This window comes from Elephantulus edwardii, unplaced genomic scaffold (genome assembly GCF_000299155.1).
Source record: "Elephantulus edwardii isolate Elephantulus edwardi_28Jun2011 unplaced genomic scaffold, EleEdw1.0 scaffold00138, whole genome shotgun sequence".
Classification (NCBI taxonomy): Eukaryota; Metazoa; Chordata; class Mammalia; order Macroscelidea; family Macroscelididae; genus Elephantulus; species Elephantulus edwardii.
This window is the reverse complement of record NW_006399888.1, coordinates 1,687,841-1,714,353: the sequence shown is the minus strand read 5'-3', so window position 1 is coordinate 1,714,353 and position 26,513 is coordinate 1,687,841. Positions and strand designations below refer to the sequence as shown.

The following is a 26,513-nucleotide window of genomic DNA, read 5'->3' as shown; positions in this document are numbered from 1 at the left end:
TCAGAGAGAGGGGTCTGTCCCTACAACCCACCCAAAGCTGGGTCCAGACTGAAGGAAGGGACAGACCACTACCACCAGGCGCACCCACCCACTGCTAACAGTCAGTGTATGCTGAGAAGGACTTGGGGCTGCTGTTATTTCCACCCTGTGTAAGAGGGTGGGGGGAGGTGATGTTAGGGGTCACAACAACGTGTTTTCTGTGGGTTTAAGCCATCTTTTCCCCCCCTTCCCTTTTGGATCATTTTCTTTCTTATGAGAACATTGCCTGTTGAGGAAGACGAATCATTCAACTCTCCCCAGTGCCTGCCTGTCCTCTCGCCTTTGGGAGAGAAAGAAATAAATAACATCCGCTCCTTGATCTGTATGCACAGGAGAAACAGAACACCCTGTACTTTTTTGAGCAGATAAAGGAGCGAAGAAAAGTGCTGGCTCAGACAGGCTGGGGGTGGGGGGAGGCGCAGGGAGCAGCCGCCGCCTTCTCGCTCCTGCTGCCATGGCAAATGGGAGTGGGGGTCGAGCCCACTGCCCAGCGTCTGTGCCAGGGTCCACTTGCTCACTTACCCTCGTTCCCAAGCACACTTTGCCAGGTGGCTTTAAGGAACTGAGCTGGCAGCATGAGCGCCTCCACCCCCAGACTCAAGATGCCCACTGACCACTGCCCCGTGCTTCTCTGGCCTGCAGGCACCATCTCCCCCTGCTGCCCAGAGTCAACACCGCCCTCACTGGACTAGTCTATGAAGCCAAACTGGAAGGAGAGAGGGACAGAGGGAGGGACAGAGGGAGGGCAGGCTCTGTCCCACTGGGTAGCTGCCAAAGACAGATGGGCACAAGCTGGGATGGGCACTAACAGTCAAGCTTCACATTGGCTGTCCCTCCTCGCTGTGCCACCACCACCACCAACCTCACCTCATCGCCCTCAGAAGTCTACCCTCCAACTTGTCAAGTGGGAACTGACTCCAGGGGGTTTCCGAGGCAGTTAACTGTAGGGGAGGATACTGCCCATCTCTCTCCTGTGGAACAGCTCATGGATTCAAACCACCCGCGTTTGTGATGGCAACACAATTCTTTGCCCACTACGCCATCAGAGAGACATGTTTAATCCTGGTATTCCAGAATCTGCCCTTGCTGTCCCTTCCTGGAAATGTAAGGAACAGAACCAGGACACCACACATCTGTGTTTTTCTCATCGCGGGTCAAACTCCTGGAGCACTGAGCCACCCTGAGGCTCAGAAATCGTCAATGGAAGATTATCCTGTATGCATCAAAGTATGTCAACCCCACCACCTGAATCACTGTCACCTTCATCCCCTATACCCCCAGGAGCCACCTGGCCCCTCACCAGAGTATCCCTAGCGTAGTAGAGACAGTGTCCAGCCTGCCCTCTGTCCCAACCTCTCAAAGACAACAAGCATGACTAGGTGGTGAATAAAACCCATCAACTCAGTAAGCACTTCTGTGCCAGGCATGAGAATGTTCCCACCATGTCCTTCTGCACCCTGCTGGACTCTCTGGCTTTGATTCTCACAACCACTCTCCTCCTTGAGCATAAGCCGACCACAGCCTCACAGCACTCTGGGGTCCAGCAGAACTGGAGGCCCTGTGCTATGTGGCCTAGCACGACTCAAGGTTGGTTCTACTGTCTCCTTTTCCACAGACAACCTTGGAATGGGAGTCCCTTGCACTGAATCTTCTCTCCCCTCCTCCAGAGCCCACCTTCAAAGGTGGGCATCTCACTCAGGAAATCTCATTCCTACTATCAAAGGAATGAAGCCACGGCCCTGTATTACCACCTGGGGCTGAGATTGCAGGGTAGACTATGGATGGGCTGGTGAACCCCACAAGGTGGGCCTCCAAAAAGCTGGTGAGTGACACTGCCCCAAAAGGAGGCCCCAGGCCCAGCTCAGTGTATGAGTCTGTCCTCTGGCCCTGGAGTCCAGGTAGCCTCACGAGCAGATCGGCTCTCTCACCCCCACCAAACACTCCCAGGTGGTTCCAATGGCCATCAAGTCAGTCCCTGCTCATAGTGACCCATGGGTGTCAGAGCAGAACTGAGCTCCCTAAACCCATGGCTGATTTCTCAGAACTAGATGCCTAGGCCTTGCTTACAAGATATCTCTGTGGACTTGAACCTCCTACCTTTCTGATAGGAGCTGACCATGCAAGCAGTGCCAGGCTCTGCAGAACACCATATCAAAGTCAGCTTCATAAGAAACTAAGATTGCCCCATCTCCACTCACTCCCCTCCTAATCAGTGCTATTCCCAGATATGTTGGCCTCCTTATCTTTGTCTAAAGGTCATCCCTGGATAAATTACTTCATTTCCTAGATGTATGACCCCATTTCCCAGAGGGGAAGAGGAAGGCCCCAATGCTCTTAGCCATCCAGGTTCACTCCCCCCCTTGGGATCTGGGACTCCACCAGCTGAAGATCCTATACAGGTCCAGTTCTCGCAGTAAGCCACATTGCCCCCTCCTGTTCCCTGGTCTGGGCACCTCAGCTAAGCAGGGCTCACCTTGCACCCCTTCAACCAACCCTGTGGATTTACTCCTAGTACCTCTGCAACCCCAGAGGGGTCCCTGCTCTCTCAGGGGCTCCCCACCATGAAGGGTAGCTGGGGCTGGTCCAGAGCAACCTCTGTGGCCCGCCTGGCAGGTCTAGAGAGGGAATTGGATTCTCGCAGACCCCCACACAATGCAAATATTCTTCAAATGTTTAAAAAAAAAAAATACAACCACCCCAACACAAAAGCCCAGAAATCCCAAACCAGCTGCTTTAAACTTCGGTCCAGACAAAGGGGCTTCTGTCTCTGCCCCGAGACTCTGCCCACCCCTCAACCCTAGGGAGGGGTGAGGCATAACTCCGCCCAGCCCTCCTCACCTAGGCCAACCAAAGGCCAGAAAGGGTAAGAGGCGGGAGCGCTGAGGCTGGCCCAGCCAACCACAGTGGGGATGCAGGCGGGTGGGTGTGTGGGGGTGAAGCAGAGGCCACAGGGAACTGCTGTCCTGGGAACCCAAATGCAGGTTCACAACCCAGCTCAGCCTCTCCCTTGCCAAGTGCCCCTAGACAAGTTAGTGTCTTCCTTTCTTGTCCTGCCTTAGCACCATTTGAACTCACTCCAGGATAGCTCTGGTGGCCTTTGGTAAGGAGCTGTGCTGCCAACCCAAAGACACAAAGTTCAAATCCAAATTTCTCTGTGAAAGACGGGCAGCCAACGCCATGCGATTGACTGCCTCTGAAAACCCGCTGAGGGGGTCAGCTATGAGTCAGATCCGCCTAGACGACATATAACAACAACAACCAGGACGCAGCATCAGCACTTGTTCCCTGGGTGCCGTCCCCTAAGCCCCATCTGGGGCCTCAATTCCCTCCCTCCTTGGTCTTCCAGGTTTCCCATCTGCTAAATGGGGACAAGTACAGCTTTACCTGGCGGGACTACAAGGGGATTAGATGAGAAAGTGCAGGTGGAAGGTAGGGTCACTCAGAGGGGAAGGCAAGGAGAAGGAAGAGCTTGAGGCCAGTGTGGCAGCAGAGCTAAGTCGCTCTTGGAGAAAGACTCACACTTGATCTGACCTCAGCCTTGACCCTAGTATCAGACTGAAGTCAGGCAGACTGCCCCAAGCCTGTGCTTGAATGACCCCTAACATTGACTCAGCTTGATCTCTCAATGGTAACCACTGAGCCCCTCACCCCTATCCTCACAAGCTGATGTTGGGAAGGAGCTTCCTTCCTGGCTCCTAGGAGATTTCAACAATATCTGTGTACGATGTGCAAAGTCCCTAGAAAGAGAATTATAAAAGGCTTACTGGCTTCCTTTTAGAAGAGATGTGGAGAGCTGCGCCCTTGGTTAGTCAGTATTGCATGAAGACAGGCAGGCCTTGACCCAGGAGATGAGGAGTGGAGGGGTGACAAGGCCCCACAGGCCCTGGAGGGCAGGCTGGGAGGGTCACTGGATGATGAGCACTCTGGGCCCATTGCTGCCCCGATGTCCCTCCTACAAGGACAGACATGCAGACCACCCAGATTGATTGTTCAAGGACCTCAGCCCCTCAGGAAGCAAAAGGCCTTTACAGCAGGGACAGACCCAGGAGACAACCTGTCCCAGGTTCAGACATGAAGCCAAACTGGAGGTGGACGAGGAGAATCAAGCACGAAAGGGAGCCAGAAAGGGTAGAATCCTTTCGAGCTGTAAGGTTCTGCTGGGCTTTCATGAGTGTGTCCCCAGATGTCACCTCCCCTAAGCCTCTTCCACAGCAGCTGAGCAAGAGAGGCTGAGAGGGGGATAGGAACAGTCAGAGAGCAGAGAGAGAAACAGGGCAGCACCCAGGGCTTGATGGAAACCCCCACCCAACACCCTTTGTTCAGGCCCTACCTCCCCCCCCCAAGTCTCCACTTCAGCAAATACAAACACGGGGTTCATGTTACAAGGACAGGTCAAGTGACAGTCATGACGCTTTCTGAATTTTTCTAAGGAAGTTTTCAAATTCTGGGCCAGAACCGGCAGTGCAGCATCCACCTCTAGCCCTGACTCCTCCGCCGTTTCCCATCTCATGTGTGTAAGCATTGACATCCTCTCGGGGCAAACAGGCACCACCTCTCTGTAAATTGATCCCAAATCTTTCAGAAGTAGGCAAGCCCATGCCCCTCTAGTGCAAAGAGAGGCCCCATGGCCTCAGGACTGTGCCCCTCCTAAATGCTCCTGGAGGAGATAAAATCACCAGGTCGCATTCACATCCTTAAACAGTGTAGCCATTAGCACTTGAGCTTCAGTCACTGCATCTATACACTAGGAACAATTACCCATCAATTTTACCATGATGGACTTTGACCCTTAACCTTATTAGCCAGCCTCAGTGTCTCTGGCACAATTCTGAAGGCATCGTTTCACTGTGTCTCCCTCAAGCAGCTCTCAGGGTGAGACCCCATGACCTGGGTCCCCTAGCTCTGAGCAGAATCTGACAACCCCCAACAGGGAAGACATTTCTGCGAAATTATCAGTCAGAAAGGTGTAAGGGAGACCACAGAGCTAGTGACCACTCTGGTGACCACTAAGTCTCTTAGTGACAGTAGACCAAGCCACCCACAAGAGAGGGATGGTAGGGGACAGTGCTCCTGTCAGCTCACTGCTGGGGGGACGAGGGCGGGCACTCTTCACAGATCGGAACCTGGAGAGGGGAGGGGAGGAGCTGAGGATCATTGAGTGGCCTTAGACAAAAATATCAGCCCTAATATGAGGTACTAAGACACCACAGCCCTTTGAGGACCTCTGAGACACTCTCTCTCTTATACACACACACATTTCCTTACCTTTCACTTGATTATCCAGCTTGATAAATAGTTCCCCCCCCCTCTCTCTCAAACACACACACACACACACACGCGTGCGCGCCCCAGCTGTGGTGTTGACACAGGCCCTGGGGTCAGACCACCTCTTCTGAGTGCCAGTGGTTTTAATCATTACCACTTATTAGATGAATGGCCTGCCAGCTGCTTCCTTATCAGCAAAATGGAGATAAAGAGAGTGCAGCCCCACAAGGCTAACTGTGGTGGTGTGTACAGAAAGGCTTAGAGCCACTCATGGAGCAACAGTGGTTCTTCTATTCCTCCACAGGCCCCAGTCGGCTGAGGTCACCACCTCAGGCGACCTCTGGCTGAGGTCACCACCTCAGGCGACCTCTGGATCCACTAAGCCAGGGAGGGCTGGCTCAGTGAAATAGATATATGAGTGGGGGACAGATAGAAGCCAGGAATCACACAGGAGGAGACTGCCCATTTTTCTACCATGGAACATCTGGTGGATATGAACTGCTTGCCTTTGGGGTTGTAGCGCAATCCCTTACCCCAACCCCTGATGCTCTGGTATCTCTAACAAGCTACCAACCAGAGCTCCCTAGGTGTAAGAGGGAATGGGGAAAATCCAGCTAAGTAAAGAGGTCACAGACCCCACTGCAGGACAACTCCAGAGCAGACCTCTGAGAAAATTGTCCCACCCACTGTGGTGACACTTATAGGGTCCAGTGATAAAGAAGGAAGGAGATTAGGAAAGAAAGACTTCCCCTACCTACCAAGAGTACTGAAACATACCAGGCAAGAGCTGTGGGGCTACAAGAAGAGCAAAAGGACAGTCTGTGTGGCTACCAGCCTCCGAGATGGTGCTCAGTGATCTTTGTCACCCCACAGTTTTCATGTCCTAGCATAGTCCTCCTCCAAGCTGAACAGGGGTGACTCACAAAACCAACAGAATGAATACTGTACAAAGACAGAACGTGGCTTCCCAGACCTCGTCCTAAAAGGCACTTCCCTCTTGCTCTCTTGGACTGCTTACTCTGGGGAAAGCCAGTCACATGTCCGAGGACACTCGAGAAGTACAGTGAGCGGAGAGGCCTGTGGTAAGGGACTGAAATCTCCTACCAACAGCTGAGCCATCATGCCACGCACGTTAGTAGACTATCCTGGGAGTGGACCCTCCACCCCCAACCAAGCCTTTCTGTGCCTGCATCCCCCGCTGACAGCTTGACTGCAATCTCATGAAGACTTCAAGCCAGAGCTGTACGAACTACATCCAAATCCTGCAATCACAAAAAGTGAGAGGCCAATACATGCTTATTGTTGTTTTAGCATCCCTGGGTGTTGTCAGAAGTTAACATGCTTGGATGTTAACCAAACAGCTGAGGGTTCAAGTACACCCAGAGTTTCCTCTGAAGAAAAGTCTGGGAATCCACTTTTGAAAAATCAGCCACTGAAAACCCCGTGGAGTAGTTCAATCTAATGGCAGGGTCTCTAATAATAGAGCTGACTTTATATCATGCTCACATGTAGCTGTTAAGTGCCGTCAGGTGGCCTGCCACTCAGGGGCCCTATGTTCAACAGCAGCTCCGAAACCTGCTCTATCCTGAGCCAGTCTGACTCGGACACACCTACCAGCATTGCACTAGTTACTGTATCAATCCGTCTCATTCATGATCTTGACAAGTGGGTAATTTGTTACATTAAAGAAAAAAAATACATCACTGAGTCAATTTTAACTCAGAGGGACTGAGTTAGAACAGAGACCTGCCCGCTTAAGTTTTCCAAAGCTGTAAATCTCCTGTTTGTAAATCATTACAACACGTAGGGCATTTCATCTTTCTTCTGCAGAGCAGATAGTGGAATCAAACTGCCAACCTTTCTCTTAGCATCCCAGTGCTTAATCCACTGCATACCAAGCCACTAGATCACTAATACAATTGGTGAAGCTTTCTAATGGGAAGGTGACCCCAGATAACCTCACATCTTCTCCACAGCCTCCACTTCCTCTTCCTGAAATGCAGGGGTTGGGGATGACACTGGCAGAGCATGGCCAGGTCCTTCTTTCAAAGCTCAGGAACTCTGAACTTTTTGCTCGCCAGTGCATTAGACTACCTGATGGATGAGTTCTGGAAAATACCAATGCCTAGCCCCTACCTAGCTCACTTAACATCTCATTCTTCCTAATAAAATCTGTCAGGGATTTTTAGAAAATTAGCAATACCTGAGACTCAACCTAGATTATTTAAACCAGAATCTTCCAGGTGGGGACAGAATATGGATTTTTTTCATTTCTGGTTATCTAGTCACATTTTTCCTACTTTTTTTTTTTAAGGGGTGATGCAGTGGTAAGTTCTCAAAGGAATCCTGGGCTCAATTTCTGGCCACTGCACCTCATGCAGAGCTGACCCTCCTGCATCAGTGACGTTTGCATGTTCTTAAGACACTGACCAGTTTTCAGTGGAACTTTCTGATTAAGATGGACTACGAAGAAATGGCTGGCGGTTTACGTCCAAAAATCAAACTATTTTAGTCCATTGTGAGTCAGGCAGCTAACAATATGTTGCTAACACACAGGTGTGATTGAGAACCACTGACTCAGATCCAGCCAGAGAGGTTCTGTCTGTGCTGAAGAGGCGGCAGAAAACACTGAGGACCAGCAGTGAGAGGTTCTCCTACCTTGAGTTGGGGGGGGGGGGGTGCTCTCCACCCCTTCTCTTGCCACCCAAAGCCCTCTGCATTACTACAATGCTTGTCGTGTCCCTCAAGTCTGACTTATCTCTTGCCAACTTTCCTGGACCCCAGCACCCCTGGGCCATGTGTCTGCCCTTTCTGTATTTCCAAAACTGGCTCAGGTCCAGTCAGCCTCCGCCATGGGATTGAGCCCTCACTTCCACAGGATTAGGGAGGATTCTGTGTTGGGGGGTAGAGTCAGGCTCTGAGTGACCTTGGGCATTCTCTCACACTACGTTCTCTGGGGAGCAAGCTCTCGTGGTGTAATTCTGGGGAGTTACACTCTAACCCAAAATACTGATGACTCTGGAGGTTTGAATAAACCAGCTGCTCTGCAGAAAGATGGGCCATCTCCCCCCTACATCCCCCAGGTGATTTTCAGCCTCTGAAAACCCACTGAAGGGTCAGCTCTGAGTCAGTTGCCACTCAATGGCAATGAATTTTGACTCAGAGTTCTTGCTGCCTGGTCCTAACTGGTCACTACAGCTTCCCGTATTTGTGTTCCCTGGAGGCCCCTTGGCACTGCACTGGACCCACCAGACAGAGTAATAGGTTAATGCATGGCCAGTACCTACAGTTATAATACGCATGAGGGTTGTGATGGCGCAGGAGGAAGGGGAGAAGAGCTGGAGATTTCCACAAGAGGAGAAAAATGAGCTCCAGGCAGAGAAAACAGCACATGCGAAGGCTGAGAGGCTCCTCTTACAAGATCGACTCTCAACTCGACAAACCGATGCTGCCGCTTTTCCGTCCCTCTCCAAGCTCATTGCTGGAGCCCCCAGACTGAGAGGAGCCCTCAGATAGGAGGAGAAGCCCTGGGGTGGCACAGTTACCTGTCTTCCTTCTACAGACATAGGCCACAGCCACCACAAGCAGGAGTCCCAGTCCCAGGAGGTGCCAGCACCTCAGGGCACCTGCATGACCCCTTCCCACCATGCATCTTCACAGGGCCTCCCCGGCACCCCAGAGTCAGCGCCACGAGTGCACAACCCACAGGCCGCCCTGGAGAGGGCAGAATGGACCTCTCATCCCAACCCTCTGGAGAAGGGCAGAGGAGCAGCAGGAGGGTCACACAGTCACTTTGCAAACCATGTGGGGACATTTGCAGCTGAATGCAGGGCCCTGAGATGTCCAGGTGGGCACAGGGCACCTGGAGGTGGGAGGTGGCATCCCAGCTGCATAGTAAAGGCTGAGAACGGAGGATGAGGCACATTTCACCGTAAGGTGAGGCAGGTGCTAAGAAACTAGAAATAACACAGATAAGGTTGTTGTTGTTGTTAGGTGCAGTACTCATAGTGACCCTATGAATAACAGATGTGAACCCTGTCCTAGCCTGTGCCAGCTTCACACTCTCTGACACCCTCAAGCCCACAGTTATTTTGTCAGTCCACCTGGTTAAGGAGCTTCCTCTCCTTCACCATCCCTCCAGGGCAAGACTGAGAAAAGGGGGCCTAACTGGGGAGGGGGCAGGGCTTTCATTCATTCAACATGTTCAGCTGATACCTCTCAGATGGCCTGAAGGGAAGCTCCAATGGCCTGGTGACAAGGAGTTGTGCTGCCAACCCAAAGGCAAGTGGTTCAAATCCACCAGCTGCCCCACAGGGTGTGATTTACAGCTTCTGAAAACTCACTAGAATAACAACAACAATAGATGGCTGGAGGCCTTGCTCTTAAGGACAGGGCCCTCAGGGACAGTAGGTAGCACAAAGAAAAGCAGAGCTCAGTATGCAGAGGGGTGAGGTCTTGAAGGGCTCTTTGGGGAGCAGAGGCATAGTGAGGGGGGTAGAAGGGGGCACTTGCTGGAGAATACAAGTCCAAGGGGAGCAGATGAGGCTGCCTGGCAGATTTCACAAGTGCTCCCGCCCAAAATTAGGAGATGGCCCCTGGGGCCTGTTACCCTCCCCACACCTCTGCTGGGGAAGTGACACTGGAGCAGAGGAAGTACCAGAAGCAGGCTTGGGTCAGAAGAACTGTGGTGACCTCCTGGGACTTGCTGAGTGACAGGATGTGGGAGTGAGGAAAGGGCGAGGTCACTGTGACCTGGGTGGCCGGTCTTGACACTGCTGGGACACACCCTGACAAGTGCCAACTGTGTTAGCTGGCTGGCCCTTTGCCCCTTCCATCAAGCCTGTGAGGTAGAAAAGGAGGGAAATCAAAGTCTGATAATTTGTTCCAGACCCGTGGAGGTCTGTTCCAGAGCCTAGCTCTTTCCTTGGGGCTCACACCAGAGTGGGGAAGACTGTCCCCACCATCACAGGGCCCCCACCACAGGAGCTACCTGCTGATATGACCTAGTCAGAGTCCTAGAAGGAGTGAGCTGGCAGAGGAAGGGTGCCCCCAACCCCTACCATGTGACTTCTCTGCTCTCCTCACGTGAACCTCAGCCCCACAGTTCTAGGGTGAAGGAGAACTGCTCAGTCAGCACTTTGCGCAGACTCTTTAAAAACCACTTTCAAGAACTGAGGTCTGTGAGAAGCTCCGTCAGGCGAAGTTCCCCCTTGGTGGCCCCCTTGTGACTCCGCACAAAGCCAGCTACGCTTCCAGCCCAGGGAGGAGACCTCCTGTCAGCCATGCCTCTTCCTCTCTCCTGAGCCTTAGGACCTGCCCACCACCCCTCTGCCCACAAAGGGACACCAGGGCCCCCAGGAAGTCTCCAGAGCTTCCGGGGTCCAGACAACAGCATTTGGGGGGGGGGGACATACTGCCTCCACTTTAAACTCTTTTCAGCAAAGTTGTCCCTCCATGGCCCCCACACAACACAGTTTCTCAAACAGGTGCACGCATGACCACAAAGTGATAAAAAGCCACACTTAAAAATAAACAAAACGCCAGCCACCAAATAACACACGGCTGTGGTACTGATTCTGACTCACAATGGCCCCACGAGTGAGAGAGAGAACTGATCCGTGGGATTTTCTCAGCTCTGATATTGACAGATGCAGGTCACCAGGCCTTTTTAAGGTGGATTTGAACCACCAGTTTTAGGTCAGTAGTTGTCAGGTACCATCCAGTCAGTCAGCTGGGCACAAACTGCTTGTACCATAGTCACCAGACGAACTCCTCTATACTGAGTCTGTCCTGTGCCAGGACCTGCACTGGGTGCTCTGAATTCACTGCATCATTGAATGCCCACAAACACTCCAGTGCCCACTTTACAGGTGAGAAAACAGAAGGTGGAGGCCGCCCAAACACAGTGTGTGGGAGAGCAGGGCCTGACAACACTGGGCTCCCCTCTAACTTTTACCCAGTTCTCAGGCCCCACTCAGCCTCCCAGGGCAGCAGGCCCGAAGACCTCGCTTGCTTGGCACCGTTCCTGTCCTACCCCACTCCACTTACAGACACTGCATACATTGTGCTGGCACTGGGAGCTGGCAGAAGCCATCCCGAAGCCTGGCGGCTCACCCCAGCTGCATGATCAAAACCCAGGGTTGCCACCCAGGAAGCCACCTGGGTCCTGGCCTGGTGCTTCTTAAGGTGGGGTGGGCTGTGGGCAACCTTAGTGTTCCTGTCCCAAGGGCACTGATGTGTGAGGCCCTCCAATGTGCCCACTCCCAGCTCTTCTCCCTGAGCTTCCTCCCCCAGTAGTGGAGGCAGGGACAGAGGTCTATTGCTTCTGCCAGCACAAAAGGGAATTCAAGGCCCAGCGAGCTCATAATCCAGTTCCCACCAGCCACCACCTCCCTCACTGGTGAGATTTCTCCTCCTGGGACTGTAGGGTGCTTCAAGAGCTCTCCATAAAAGTTCAGCCCCGAGGCAGAACCCACTGCTTCCCAGCCCAGGGCTGGCCTCACATAAAAAGCCAGCTTTGTTCATTTCCAAACCTGCATGTGGGCCCTGAGCGCAAACCCAGTGATTTAATCCATAAAACACCTACAGAGTTAAGACACCGAGTCTGGACAATAAACATATTCTTCAGGCCCTTTTGTTGTATGGGGGGGAAAAAAAAAGACTTAATAACTCACTAGCTTTTGAAATCAAGAAACGTTCCTTCTTGTAATTCTGACCATCACCAATTTTTTTTTTCATCTTCTTGAGCTATTTGAGATGCAGAGGGCATCAGCGTGGAGTATTTCACCTCATCCCAAAACCTTCATTACACAGAAAAGAAAACTGAGGTTAGGGTGGCTCCATAATCTGCCATTTGGCACAAGGCACTCTAAGAAGTTACTCAGTAGAGTCCTAAGATTTAGGGCTTACCAGTTTTTAAATCCAACAAAGGGGCCAAGTTCCTTTTCAGAATAACCCAAAGCCTATGCATTCATTGTCTATGGCTTTCCCAAATTAATAAAGGCGCTCTGGTGGCCTAGTCCAGAGAGTGCTGTGATGTTAACCTGAAGGCCATGGCTCTCTGCTGGCTCGAATCACCAGCAGCTGTGCAGGAAAATGATGAGCTGTCTTCTCCTGTGTTAATTTACAGCCTGGGAAAACCCACTGAAGAGTCAGCTATGGGTCAGTTCTGACTTGACACGAATGAGTTTAAAATCCATATTCCTGAATAAAAACGATGTGTGTGTTTAACACTTAGAAGCATTGTTTTAAAATTTCTAGGATGCTTTTGAGAGGAACTCTGGTGGTCTAGTGGTAAGAAGCTGGGCTGCAATCTTGAAGGTACGCAGTTCGAGGCCACCAGCTGCTCTGCAGGAGAATGGGCAATCTCCTCCAATGAGATTAATCGCCTCTGAAAACCCGCCAGAGGGTCAGCTAAGGGTTGGTTCCAACTCAACAGTACACAACAACAAAGATGCTTCTGCAGCTCTGCTGGACTCAGGGTAAGGAGTTACACTGGTAGTCCAAAGGTCGTTGTTTTTGTTAAGTGCCACCCGAGTCACAGGCAACTCATAGTGACCCTATGAAGGAGAGTCCTCAACACCCAGTTCAAATTCACTGGCTGATCTACACAAGAAAGATGGGCAATCTCCTCTTACGTGATTAACTGTCTCTGAAAACTCACTGGAGGGTGGGTCAGCTCTGGCCGTACACACAACAAGGAGATACTTGGCCCATGTGTGGTTCCAAGGGGTCTCCTCCTGCTTGAATGTCACCCCAACATCTAGTAGGCACAGGCTTCACTTCTTGCTAGTCTGCTGGAATCAGGAGGGGAGTGCAAAGCAAAGAAAGGGCATCAGCCCTAGCGCCCCTAGTTTCAGACCCAGTCATGCCATTTGCTGGCCTTCTCAGTGTTTCCATCTGTGAAATGGGATCATGGTTGGAGAGCAGGTATTACATGTCTGCCTGAAACTGACAGTTGGCAGAGGGCCAATTGGGTTTTTCTGCTTCATAATAAACTATAACTCACTTCCAAATGCTTTTCCACCGGGTCTTAAATCACACCTTCCTAAACACTCTCTCTGCAAGCAGCAGTTGGAGGGTAAAGCAATCTGGACTGAGGGGAGCTAGGGGGCTGTATACCTCCCCACCTGCACTCCCAACCAAGCCAGCCTGCTCCAATCCAGATGCTTCTCTTCATCTTGCCTTCTCCGCCCTGGTTTAGAGTGCAAAGAAGCCCTAGGGTCCCTCCTGCCAGAAGCAAAGGGGCTGGGTCAGAAAACTCAGCATCACCTGCCAGGGCCTCGGGAGTGCTGATGTTGCTGATGATATTGTCATCCCCATCAGCCCTCATCACTCACCTCTGGGGTCACTATTTAAAATGACACGCACACAAACACACCCTGCTCCACCCACAGTCCAAAGAACAAAGAGCCTTCACACTTGAGATGAAATGAGGTGTGGCAAGGAGCACAGTCGGGTGGCCCCAGGGACTGGCCAGTGACTGTCCCTGCCAGCCACAGGAAGGGAAGGGAAGATCCAGGGACCCTGGCACTCCACCCTCCACCTCCCACACTTTCGACATCGCTTCCAGGAAGGGGATATGGGAGAAATTCTTAATGTTTTGGGAAAATGACTCAGATAAGGGTCAGATAAGCAATTTGGCTCCTCCTCATGCCTTGAACTATGAAGGGGACAGCTGTTCCGAAAGAAAGTCCAGGTCATGGCACAGGGAAGATCCAGCACCCCCAGTCTGCCTTGAGTTCACATCCTAGCCGCATCCCACTAAAGCCCAGCTCTGACACACCATTGCCTACCTCAAACACCTCCAATGACTCCCTATGCCTAATGAATGAAAGCAGCGGCCTGCCTGCGTCTCCCTGCCCTTGGGCTACCTGTCCCCTTCTCACCACCTGTGCCCAGCCAACCAGGGCCTCTGACTCCCACACCCAGGCAAAGACCACAGAGTCACCTGTCAGTGATCTTCCTTCTGTCCAACTCCCTCAAGAAGTCAGCCTGGCAACCCCACCCCTCAAGTCCCCTTCTCCTCCATGCTCAGCTCTGGTCTTACCAGGACCCACCTTAAACCTCACACTGCTTCTCACTGGCTGTTGAGCTTCTCTTATCTAGTCTACAGGGAGTTCTGCTGCTAATGCAAAGGCAGCACCTCTCTGGTGGTTCGAATCCACCAGAGCCTCCTTGGGAGAAAAGATGAACTATCTTCTCCCATGTGATTCACAGCCTCTGTAAACCCCCTGGAGGGTCAGCTAGGAGTCAGTCGCCACTCAACAGCAATGAGTTTTGGGGGAGTTTTCACCTATGATGACTATCCCCTTACTTGGGTCCCCCTTGGAGACTCACCTCCAGGCACATTATCACACTAGTAAGAGCAGCCAACAGGTACTCGAGTGTCATAAGAACCCTAAGATAATAAGGTAAATGTTATCTCCACTGCACAAATGGGGAAACTGAGGCACAGAGAAGTTTAGCTTCTTGTCCAGAGACTAGAAATTTGCTCTGTCGCTTTTTTAATGAAAGGCTGGGTGTGAAATTATAGAGCTCAGAGGCGGGGGGGAGGTCTTCCCAGGAATTCTAAGACCTGGACCAGGCGACTATGGGGTCTTGAATATCATCACACAAGCTCTTTCAGGTCGCTTTCTTACCTTCCCATGAACCTGAAAACCCAAGGTGGGCTCAGGGCCCAGGTCCCCCTCAACAGTTTCTCCCTCCACCATGCCCTACTGACTGTTCAAATATTCCTCCATCCTACCATGCCCACCTCCCCCCAAAAGCCCACATCCCCCCCAACTATCCTTCCTTCCCAGCACTCTGGCCCCACCCACTCCCATGTTTATTATCTTCTCCTGTCAAGTAACATCCTTTTGCATCATGCCCTTCCCATCAGTATTTTCCTGGTCAGTGGGCTATTACTGGAAAGTAATTTTTTTTTAAAAAATTGTCCGTGGTCAGTCAACTCAGTTTGAGAAACAAGGGAAGTTCCCTTTTCTACAGGACTTATCAGAGCCGTTAAACTTTTTAATTGCATTCTGAATCTCCCATAAGGTGGGGGAGAGAGTTCCCATTTTGACCCTTTCTGTCCACTGAAATCTTTAACAGCTGCTGGTGGGATTGGGGTTTCTCAGAATTGTCTTTGAGAAATGCTGGCCCATCTCACCCCCAGTACAGCCTGACCCAAGTAATGGCAAAAATCTAAGGAGGATGGATGAACCAGCCCGCTTTGCCTCTTGGGTCTATGGGAGCATTCAGAAGCCATGGGGGCATTCAGAAGCCATGGGGGCATTCAGAAGCCATGGGGGCACAGTGGCTAAACATTGAGAAGGTCAGCAGTTCAAACCCACCAGCCACTCTGTAGGAAGAAGATGTGGTTATTTACCCTCATACAGTTTACACCTTTAGAAACCCTAATGTGCAGCCCTACTCTCCTGCCTCTTCATTTGACCAGGGCCCTCAGATCCCCTCCCAGGCCATGCAGAGTCTAGGCTGCAAGGGGTCCTGCAGCAAAGGAACCCCCAAAGCAGGCAGGACAGTTCTTTCCCAAAGACTGTTCATTGTACTCCGTCATTACAATGCAAATTTCACTACTGAACCAACCCTAAAAGTAAGCTGCCACTTGGGAAGATACAGTGTCCTACCCAATAAACCAAGGGACCTACATCTAGGCCCCTAGAATGGAGACTGGCCTCCTCATTTAGAGACAGGAAGCGGAGGCCTCAGAGTAAAGCAGATACTTGTCTGTAGCGGCCCAGCCGGCAGAGCAGAGCAGACAAAGGCATCCGGAGTCCCGATCCCAGGTATGAGGGGAAGGGGGTATGAGAAGGGTAAGCCCCTGCCGGCTGGGCCCCTCATCATGGAGGGCTCACCCACCCAGGGTCAGGAAAAGCACCCCTGCTGGGGTGACAGCTCCATAGCTCAGGGGGACTCTGAGGGCTTTTAAGAGATGTCCCAGCTGGAGCTGGAATCAGCTGCTTCCCCACCCTCCCTGGCCCTGCCCTGGCTGCAGGAAGGGTGCTGGTCCCAGATTGGCTCCCCACAGTGGCAGGCTCAGCTGTGGGCAGAGATAAGGTGTCCTGTGCACTGGGGCACAGTCACCCAAGACAACTCCCCAGGGCCTTGGCACCTCTGCACAGTCGCAGGCCTTGAAACCAGATCTGAGGCCCAGAGGTTCCTCTCCCAGCAGAGCAGCCCCTGCACCCCTCACGCTCTTCAGGTGCCTCTGTGCCCAATCTCCAGTCTCACCTGTGCCCCTACACAGGCATCCACCCAACCAGCTCCCCTAAAATAGTCACAGTAACCAAGATGATCCCCTTTTGTGTTCAGGTCCCACCTGGACTCCACCTGTTCCTGTACCTGCCTGGCCTTCGCCAGCTTGGATCTAAATAGTCTCTACACACGGCAAGGCTCAAAGGCTCCATGTCACACCTCCCAGGCTCTTGTTAGAAATGCAGGCTCCAGCCCCCACTTGAATCCTGCTGAATCGGAACATGCGCTCTAACCAGCTCAGGTGATATGTATGTGTACATTCGAGTTTGAGAAGAGTTTCTCAACTTGCTTTAACAAGCCACTACAGCCATAGCTGCTAACCTTCCACGTCCTCCTGGGAACTCAAGAGCTGAAGCCCTCAAGTCCTGAAGTTCAAGCTCAGCAGCCTGGCAGTTATGACCCTCCCCAACCTGGCTTCAGACCACTTCTCCAGGCTGCGGTCCCCCCATCACTTGACAAATGTCACTGTCTTCTGTCGGCCAATGCCACCCAGGAATTCTGGATACTCTGAAAGGACCCCTTCCTCCAAGAAGCTGTCCTGGACTGCACTGTGGTACAACACACCTGGCATGGCTCATGCTTGTTTCCTGGAGAGAGAGGCAATACCCTGTGTTCCCAGTGCTAGGCTTGGACATAGGCGATGCCAAGTGTCCGCTGCTGGTAACCAGGTCTGCAAGCCTGGCAGGAAGTCCTCCGTTAAAGGGTGGGCCCGCCCGGGTGGCCCGCCCTCAACCAGACCTGCAATGACTTTCCGTCTCAATTCAGAGCAGACAAGAACTGAAGTACCCTCTATACCTCCCTGTCTGAGAAAGAGCAGGTCACAGAGGAGCACACGGTCTGGGGAGTCTGCCTGCGGCAGCAGCAATACACCTTTTCTGTGCCTCAGTTTCCAAAAACAGCCACCAACCCTGCCTCCTGCTCTTCCTAAGGGGCTAGAAAGATCTGCTGGGATAGATGAACAACTTCTTCTAAACCGTGGGGCTTAGGAATTAGAACAGACACAAGCCTATGTGGTGGGCAAACCCTTCTGAACTAGCTGGCCAGGTGCTAGGCACCTGCTCAGAGGTGACCTCATGTGCCATCAGCAAAGCTCCAAAGGGCAGGGCTTCCATGCCCGCCTCCCTTCCTGGCCACATCCTCCGGCTGGGATTCTCCTGCTCCTTGGTTCAGCAAGGAAAAGGCACTCAAGCATGTACCCTCCAGGAATTCCCTGTCTCCACAGTCTCCAGGGAACACAGGAAAAGATTGCCCCAGGCCCATTTCACAAACAGAAAGAGGCCAGCAGCGAAGTGGACTAAGCGGTTGTCAGGTGCCCCTTCTCTGTCCAGCACCCTCAGCCCATCTCCAGCTCTTTCCTACGCTGGCCCTACTCAGACCTCCCTCTAAGTCACAGACACTTTAGGAAGTCAGATCTCCAAAGGACAAGCTTGAAATACCACCTGGCAACCTGCAAAACAGAATCTCAAATAGGCCACGGCCCCCAGCTGACCTCTCCCTCCTCTGCCAAGGTGGTGGGAGTTTAAGGAGCCATGAAGAGGGCAAAAGGGGCGAGGGGGCATATCAAACTGGAGGCCATTTTTCCATTGGTAGCAGAGACCTTCCATATGTCGTCCAGCTATTGGCACGGGGTCTGGAGCCGCTCCTAAAAGAAAAAGGTGGGGCTCCCCCTTCAAGCAGGATTCCCCTCCCTCCACTGCAGAGGATGTGGCTTCCCGTCTGCCTTCCCAATCCTAAAGCCAGACATTTCTACAGACGTTTCTGGGAGGCAGAGGAAACCACTTGTTTGTTAAGAAGCCCTCAGCCAGTGGGTGCCTGAGAGGCCTCTAAAAGTTGCAGAACGCAGTGGGTTAGTCTAAACTCTGCAGCTGCCTGGCCTCAATCTGGGCTCTGTCATTGCTCAGCTATGTGCTGGGGGCAACTGCTTAATCTTTGCGTGCCCCAATCTTTCCATCTATAAAATGGGAACCTGACCTATCTTATAGAGATAGTAAGTGGACTAAAAAGGAGGTGGTTTTCAGATTCTGTCGAGTCGAGTCCGACTCACAGCGACCCTATGAACAGATCTAAACCCTGTTTCTGGACACAGTTCAGTAAAAGGAGGTAAGTAACATTTGTTAAATCCTTAGAATACTTGGTACCCAAGGAATGGACCACAGCCCTGCTGTGATTACTCCCATCCTAGTTTTTCCCACCTAGAAGGGCAGCCTGGCTCCCACCTCTCCCTGCCCAAAGCCTTTCTCAGGCATGTCACCCCCAGCCCAGGGCCTAGTTCTCCTCCCTCCCTGCCGCCTCCTCTGGAGCTGGAAAGGATAGAGTCTACCAGGAGACGCCCCCCTCCCCCTTTGCCCCAGCCTCCTTCTCCTCCTCTCCCATACTCCACTCCCCAGGGCCAGGAGCTAAAATAAATCCAGCCTGGGTCTGGGTCTCTCTGTCTGTCTCACACACACACACACACACACACACACCCCAGACCACTCTCATCTCCTGAGTTAGAGAGTCAGTCTGTGTCTGTCTATGTCTGTCTATCTGTCTCTCTCCCTCTCTCTCTCTCACACACACACACAACCCCCAGACCACTCTCATCTCCTGAGTTAGGGAGTTAGTCTCTGTCTGTCTGTGTCTATCTGTCTGTCTCTCTCTCTCTCTCTCACGCACAGACACACACGTCCTGCTGAAGTGCCCTAGATTGCCTCCAAAGAGAACAAAGGGTATCATTTACCCCCAAATCACTGTGAGATGCCCCGACTCCACGTTCCCCAAACTCCCCCTGCTCTCAAGCCACCTGCCCCTTCTTTGCTTCCCCTTTTCACATCCCACTAACCCACTCAGACTCATGTAACTGCTTTTGTGGAAGAAAAATAAAGCTAAGGTCACCACAGGTTTTCAGGGCTCCCAGGCTGACATCAATTCACCTCTTTATGCTCGGCGAGCCCCCACATCACCACCCAGCTCAGGATTTCCTGAGCATTGACATGTGCCAGACACTGGCCTAGCTGCTCCACATACGACAGCCCGTCCCTAGACTGAGTGTTCGATCCTTGAGAGGTTGGGCAAAGTCAAGGAGACAGACATGAAATAGCTATGGACAGGCACAAAGATAATGAAGGAAGTAAACCAGGTGCTAGACAAATTACAACGGGGTCAGGATGACTACCAAGACTTGTGAGGGGAGGCATTTGAGAAAGGTATACTTAAGCTGAGAAATTAAACATGCTGAGCCAACTCAGTTTAAAAACCTCAAAATGCACTGCTGTCAAGTAGAACCAGCTCCCTCCAGCAGGTTTTCAGTAAATCACATAGGAGAAGATTGTCCAGTTTTCTCCTGCGGAGATACTGATGGATTTGAAACGCCAAAGCGGTGCCACGTTTGGGTCAGCAACAGAACTCTCTGTAGACTATAGCACCAGAGTGTCGAGAACCCTGGGATAGTCTAGGAAGTGGAAACAGATGAGCAAAGGCCCTGGGGCAGGTAAAAGCTCAGGGTGTTGATGGGACAGACACATAAGGGGTAATGGCGGGCATGAAGTTGGGACAGTCTGTAGCAGGCAGGGTGTGGAGGGTCATGTAGGCCAGGGGGGAGGTTTTGAGATTTTATTCCCAAGCCATCAGGTTTTAGAGGAATGAGATGATCTAATTTGCTTTTCTAAATCACTCTTGCTGCTCTATTAAAATGGACTCAGCGGAGGGCAAGTACAGGCATGGAGAGGAGCTAGCAGCTTCGGCAGCAGTGCAGACAAGATGTCAATGTGCCTTAGCCTGGGGTGATAGCCCGGTAGTCAGACGTCTAAGAGATCTGGTGTTGTTATGTGCCCTCCAAAGACTACAGCTCATAGCAACTCCATGGACAAAAGGCTCTGAACTTGGCCCAATCCTGTGCTATCCTCCTCATCCCTGGTAGGTAGCCCACTGCTACAGTCTCTGTGTTGATCCTTCTTGTTGAGGGTCCTTCCCCTCTTTCTCCAACCCTCCACTCTCACCCTTCTAAGTGTGATGTCTTTTTCCAAAGACTGGCCTGTCCTAACAACATGCCCAGTCTTGTCTCTGAGGGGCACCCTGGCTGCACTTCCTCTGAGATATATTTATTTGTTCTTTTGGCAATCCGTGGGATAGTCATTACTTTAGGCCTGGCTAAACCAGCAGAAAGAGCCGAAAAGGATCTGCTGCGGGGTTAGATCTGTGAAAGAAGTTCTGGCGGTATTGTGCGTCGTGTGTAATGCTCCTAACCCAAAGGCTGGCAGTTCGAATACACCAGCTGCTCTGAGGGGAAAAGATGAGCAGTCCCCCCCTCCCCCCGAAGACCGACATTCATAGAAACTGTATGGAGAGTCACTATGAGTCAGAATTAACTTGATAGCAGTGGGTTAGATGTGTAAAAGAGAACGGAAGGTGCTCACTTCAGCAGCACATACACTAAAATTGGAACGATACAGTGAAGACTAGCACGGCCCCTGCACAAGGATGACACACAAATTTCTGACGAGAAAGGAGGGCATTGACGCCACATACTGTCCTATCTTTAAAGATGAGTTGTTTACAGGCCATCTGCTGAGACAGGAAGGCCTGGGAAGGATCATGTTTGGGGGGTCAGAGGTGCCTTCAAAGGTTCTATTTTGCCAAGTCACATTTATCATACAAATGTGATAAATGTGTTATCACAGGAGACATCAGGGATATGTCACCAAACATGGTGTTGAATAAAGAGGCTGGGGCTGGAGATAAAACGTGCTCTTTAAATTATGAGAGAGAAAATGGTATATTTAAAATCTTTGTGCTTGTAAATTGACCCTTGATTTTGAAAACTTACAAAATAATATTTTTTTTTAGGAAATAAGCAGGATGAGAGTTATTTGAGTAGAGGTGGTGGTGGTGGTTGCTGCATGCCATAAAGGCAGAACCGACTGATAGCTGATCCTCCAGCAAGTTTTCAGAGGCTGTAAATCACACAGGTGTAGATTGCACGTCTTTGTTCTGCAGAGCAATTAGTAGATTCAAACTCCCTGTCTTTGTGTTGGCAGCACTACTCCATACATACCCATGAGGCCACCAGAACTCCCACCTAAGTAGAGAGGATGGGGTGTACTGAGGGCAGAGTCCTGGAACCCTCCAACATTTAGCTGAGTGAGGATTTTGTCAGCAAAGAAAACCAAAAAGAGGCAGCCAGGGAGAAAGGAAAGAGACCAGGAGAAGCCACAAGAGGATACTGATTCTAGGAGAAAGACATCAAAGCGCTAAGCTGGCTTCAGGGAAGCATGGGACCAACGCCAGGTCAAGTGGGCTGAAAAGTTGGAAGGCTCAGAAGCAGCCGGGACATGAAGAGAAGAACAGAAGGAGGGGTCACAGCTGGAGGGGACAAGTGGTCACAAAGCAGGGGCTATAAAATGTGGGTGGAGGTGGCGGATGTTCTTACAGGCTGGAAATGATCTGGGGGAAGGAGCCAGGACTACACTGGGGACAGGGGACAGTGAAGTGCAGAGCTGTGGCAGGCACTGGCAGGAAGGAGGGGACAGGAGGCAGAGAGGGGCTTCATCTACATCTTCCAAATGCAGTCCCACCTGCCTTCTCTACTCAAGTCTGCTCCCAGTGACCCCTCGGGGCACCTGCTGCCCCACTGCTTGCTCCAACCACCACGGACAAGCTGATCCCCCACAGGCTGGCATGGCATGTGACACCAATGACATTCTGCAAACTACCTGTGGACACATCCCAACCGCACATGTCAGCCACGGACCATGCTCATCCGATCAGGTTGTGCGCCTTCCCTCCGCAAACCCCAATGGGGTCCGTAGGCCCCTCCCTCACTCTGAGTAAGACCCATCCCCCACCCCAGGGCAATGACTTCCCTCTGGTCCTCCCCCCACTTCAACACCCAAACACACCTTAACTCTCTTCCCAGCCCGAACCCCTCCAAGACTGAATAGCCGCCCCTTCAAGACAGCTGCCTCCCCACCCCGCTGGGGCCTCCCAGGGAGACCACTCCGACGCCGGGAGCCCCCGGGGGGCAGGAGGAGCGATGAAGCCTTTTCCCGTGTCTCGTCGGTCGCCCCAGTCTTCCCGTCTGTCCCCAGAGCCCACCCTCCGGGCTGCGGAGTCGTCGCGGGACGCCCGCGCCAGGCTTTGTCTGCGACCACGGTGCGCGCCCGCCGGGCGCCCCCGGTACTCCCCTCCGGCACGCAGCCCTCGGGGATCCGTCTGCCTTCCTTCCACCCCCGGAGCGCACGCCGGGTCCGCTCGCGATCACCGCCACCCCGGGAGACCCCCGCTTCCTCCCTGGGGAGCGAGGGGGGCGCGGTGCCACCGCTCTCGGGGAAGACTCCGGGAATGCCGGGCACCCCGGGCTCCGCAAGCCCAGCCTCCGCGAGTCTAGCCTCCGGGAGCCGGGGCTCCGCAAGCGCCGCGCTGGCAGCCGGAGCCGCGCCGGGCCCCTCTCCACTCGGGCGGACGGCCGCAGCCCGTGCCGGGGCGAGGGTTAGTGGGCCGCGGACCCGAGAGGGGCGCGCGCTACCTTTCCCTGCTGAGCCGGGGAAGTCAGTCTGCGGCGAGCGGCGCTCCAGCCTCGGCCTCCTCCGCCTCCCCTCCTACGCCAGCCGCCTGGCTTCCTCCTCCAGCCGCCGCCGGGACCGTAGGGGCCCGAGCCAGCCGCCGCGGCCTGTGTGGGGCCCCGCTCCGCCTCGCGTCCCCGGCCCACCCCGTCCGCGCAGGCTCCGCCCCGGTCCGCCCCTGGGCGTGGCCTCGCCGAGCTCCGCCCCGGGCAGCCGCTAGGGGGCGGGGAAGGCGAGCCGCCTGAGCTCTGGCTGCGAGCGCCCGGCCTGAGCTCCACTCCGGCTCAGAAACTGCACCCCGCCCTGGACGCCACACTTCGGCCATTCCCCCAAAAGACAAGTAGCCAGCTCAGCCCTGCGCGCCCGTCCTGGGTGTAATGTAGGCTAAGAGGCGACGGTCGGAACCAGGACGTGGGCCTCGGTTTACCTAAGGGCTTTGAAACCCTCCATGCCTCCGAAACCCTCCCTTTGCACAGGGAGCCATCTTCAATTCACACTTCGCTCACTCGTATTCCAGACAGGGAGCTCGTCCTTTTTGCCCACCTAATCCGGCTCCCTCTCACGCCCTTGCTACCTCCCCTGAGACCTCCTCACATCAATCTTAAACTCTGGTGGCCTAGTGGTAAGGAGCTGGGCTGCCTACTCAAAGTCACACAATTCGAATCCAACAGCTGCTCTGAAAGCAGAAAGATGTGTAATCTCCTCCTCTATGATTTATTAACTCTGAAACTCTCTGGAACGTTACGCATAACAACAGCAACAAAACACCCGAGTGGTGGAGAGCACTAAAGGAGCACCCAGCCTACCTTCTGCCTACTTCTGTGGGGATCGTAGTTGGTAGGTGCGTGGTGTTGGCTGCAACTCACAGACCTCATGCACAACAGAAAAGGGAAAAAAAAAAACACCAAAAAACAGCAGGACCCTGCAGGCCATTCTAGCCGTCACTTATCAAGTCTATCTCCTGAGAGATTCATCCTGACGATTTTTCTCTCTTTCACTGACCATTCCTTTCCAAACATGATTTCCTTTTCCAAGGACTGGCTGGTTATCATACCCCAAAGTATGTGAGACTCCCAGCTTTATTTACTTCTTCCAAGACATATTTGCTTGTCCTTTTGATTATTGTTGTTGTTGCTAGGTTCCCTTGAGTCAACTACTACTCACAGCCACCCTATGAACAACAGATCTGAACCTTGCTCTGTCCTGCTCCGTCCTTATGATGTCTGATATATTCAAGTCCATTGTTTTGGTTTTTTTTTTTCAAGTCCATTGTTACAGTCACTGTGTCAATCCATCTTGCTGACGGTCTTCCTCACTTTTGCTGACTCTCCACTTTTCCTAGAATATTGTCTTTTCCCAAAGACTGGTCCTTCCTAACAACATCCCCAAACCATGTGTGGGATGAATTTTACTACCTTTGTCTCTAAGGGACACCCTGGCTGCACTTCCACCAAAACAGGTTGTTTTCTGGCAGTCCGTGGGATCTTCAGTATTTGTCAACACCAGATTTCAAAGGCATGGATTCTTCTGTTTTCTTTTTTCACGGTCCAAGTGCATTGGAAGCAATTGAAAACACCACGGCTTGAATTAGACACACCTTAGTATTTCAACAGATTTCATTGCTCTATAGCACTTTGAAGAGGTCCTTGGTAGCAGACCTTCTCAATACAACACATCTTTTATTCAATATTTATCACCACAAGCATTGTTCAACTTTCGGGTGATTGCTTGACACATATATACAATGTCACTTTTTAAATATGTTTCCATTTAGTAAGGTGGTGTCTCTTTAATACAATGTCATTTACTGGTATATATTGTCACATCTTTGATTTCATAGAAATTGGAGGAAATCCAAGTGTGACAGTTACATATTATTTTTGTAAATCCATTGTTTATTTTCTCATATGCACCACCCTAACGACTGCCCCCGCCCCAAAGCAGATTTTCATTTCTTCTCATTTAATGGAAAAGAGGAAGGGAGGGGGACAATTGTTCTGCGACAAAATTTCATTATCTGTCATCCTGTGAGCACCTCCAGGAGCTCCTGCAGCTTGGAAGGACTCAGTTCAAGGACAGTAGGCCTCCAGGGGAGGCAGTTTCCTGCTCTTCCAACTGTCTCTCAGGCTGAAGAAGGTAACTTGACCTAACTTCATAAGGAGAGTGGACAACCTAGGGCCAGGCTCTCTATGCAGAGCATAGGTCCATGTGGGTCTGAGATCAGGAGTGCAGGGGTGTCTCCAGCAGAATTGAGGCCTGATGTCTTGCAAGAGGAAGAAACTGAGTGCAGATTATAAGACACAGACACAGTGAATGTAAGTGAAATTTCTTCTCAGCTGAAAAGACTGTCATTGCTTAAGGCCTTTTCTCTTCTCTCCCACTCTGCCTATACCCCTTTGAGGTTAAATATTAAATTTAATGTCACACTCTCCCCTATGAATCTCTGTTCCCCAGGAGAGAAAAAAAATGTTTATGTGAGGCCTCTCAGGGACAGATATTTCCTGGATCTGAATTCTGTTCCCACGTGGCCTTGCAATAATTGTTTACTCTTTCTATCCCTCAGGGCCTCCATTGCCTCATCTGTAAAATGGACTTAATAACATATAAGAAATAAGACCTCCTGTGAATATTAAATAAGAAAATTAATGTATCCTTGACAGCTTACAAATGATAAGAAACTCTATTCAAATTAGCTTGATATAAGCAAACAGGAAATGTGTATGTTCACAGAACAGAAAATTCCAGTGGTCTGATTCCAGTACCAAGAGGTTCAAAAATATCAATGCTGTCTTTCTCTCTCCTTCTCTTTTCTCAGTTCTTTGTGGTGGCTAAATAGTTACCAGTAGCTCTAACGATCCAAGTTCTCGTTTTGTTCAGCTGTCCCAGCCAAAAGCCAAGGTTATGCCAAGTTGGCCCTTGCAAGATCACACGCATATCATATTCAAGCCAGTCACTGAAGTTATGATGTTCTGATTGGTTGGGCCTACATCACCTGCCCATCCTTGGAGCCAATCCCACCTAGATCACTAGGTAGAGAGTGAGAAAGGTGATTTCCTGAAGGAAGTCAAGAAAATATTTACCATTAGATGACGAATGGACCCAGAGCTATGTGCCAGGCATACAATACTTTTTTTTTTTTTTTAAATGGCCATTACCGAGGAACTCCATTATTTCTGAACAGGAAGACTCATCGACAACCTGTGTTATGCAGATGACATAAATTTGCCAAGACTGAAGAGGACATGAAGCATTTGCTACAGAAAGTAAGCACTCCAGTCTCGGATATGGATTGAAGCTCAACATCAAGAAAACAAAGATTCTTACCACTGGGCCAACTGGCAGCATCATGATTGATGAAGAAGAAATTGAGATTGTTAATAATTTCTGCTTGCTTGGCTCCACAATAACACT

General features: G+C 51.7%; 1 protein-coding gene across 3 annotated transcripts in view; it reads right to left on the bottom strand.

The window, feature by feature from the left end:
* The window catches only part of SMOX (spermine oxidase), a 51,039-nt gene extending 27,766 nt beyond the window's left edge, over positions 1 to 23,273 (bottom strand). For all 3 annotated transcript variants that reach the window (XM_006894216.1, XM_006894220.1, XM_006894217.1), the window contains exon 1: positions 23,066 to 23,273. The gene's annotated coding sequence lies outside the window, so the exon portion shown is untranslated. The remainder of the gene's footprint in view (positions 1 to 23,065) is intronic.
* Between the last annotated feature and the right edge of the window lie 3,240 nt (positions 23,274 to 26,513).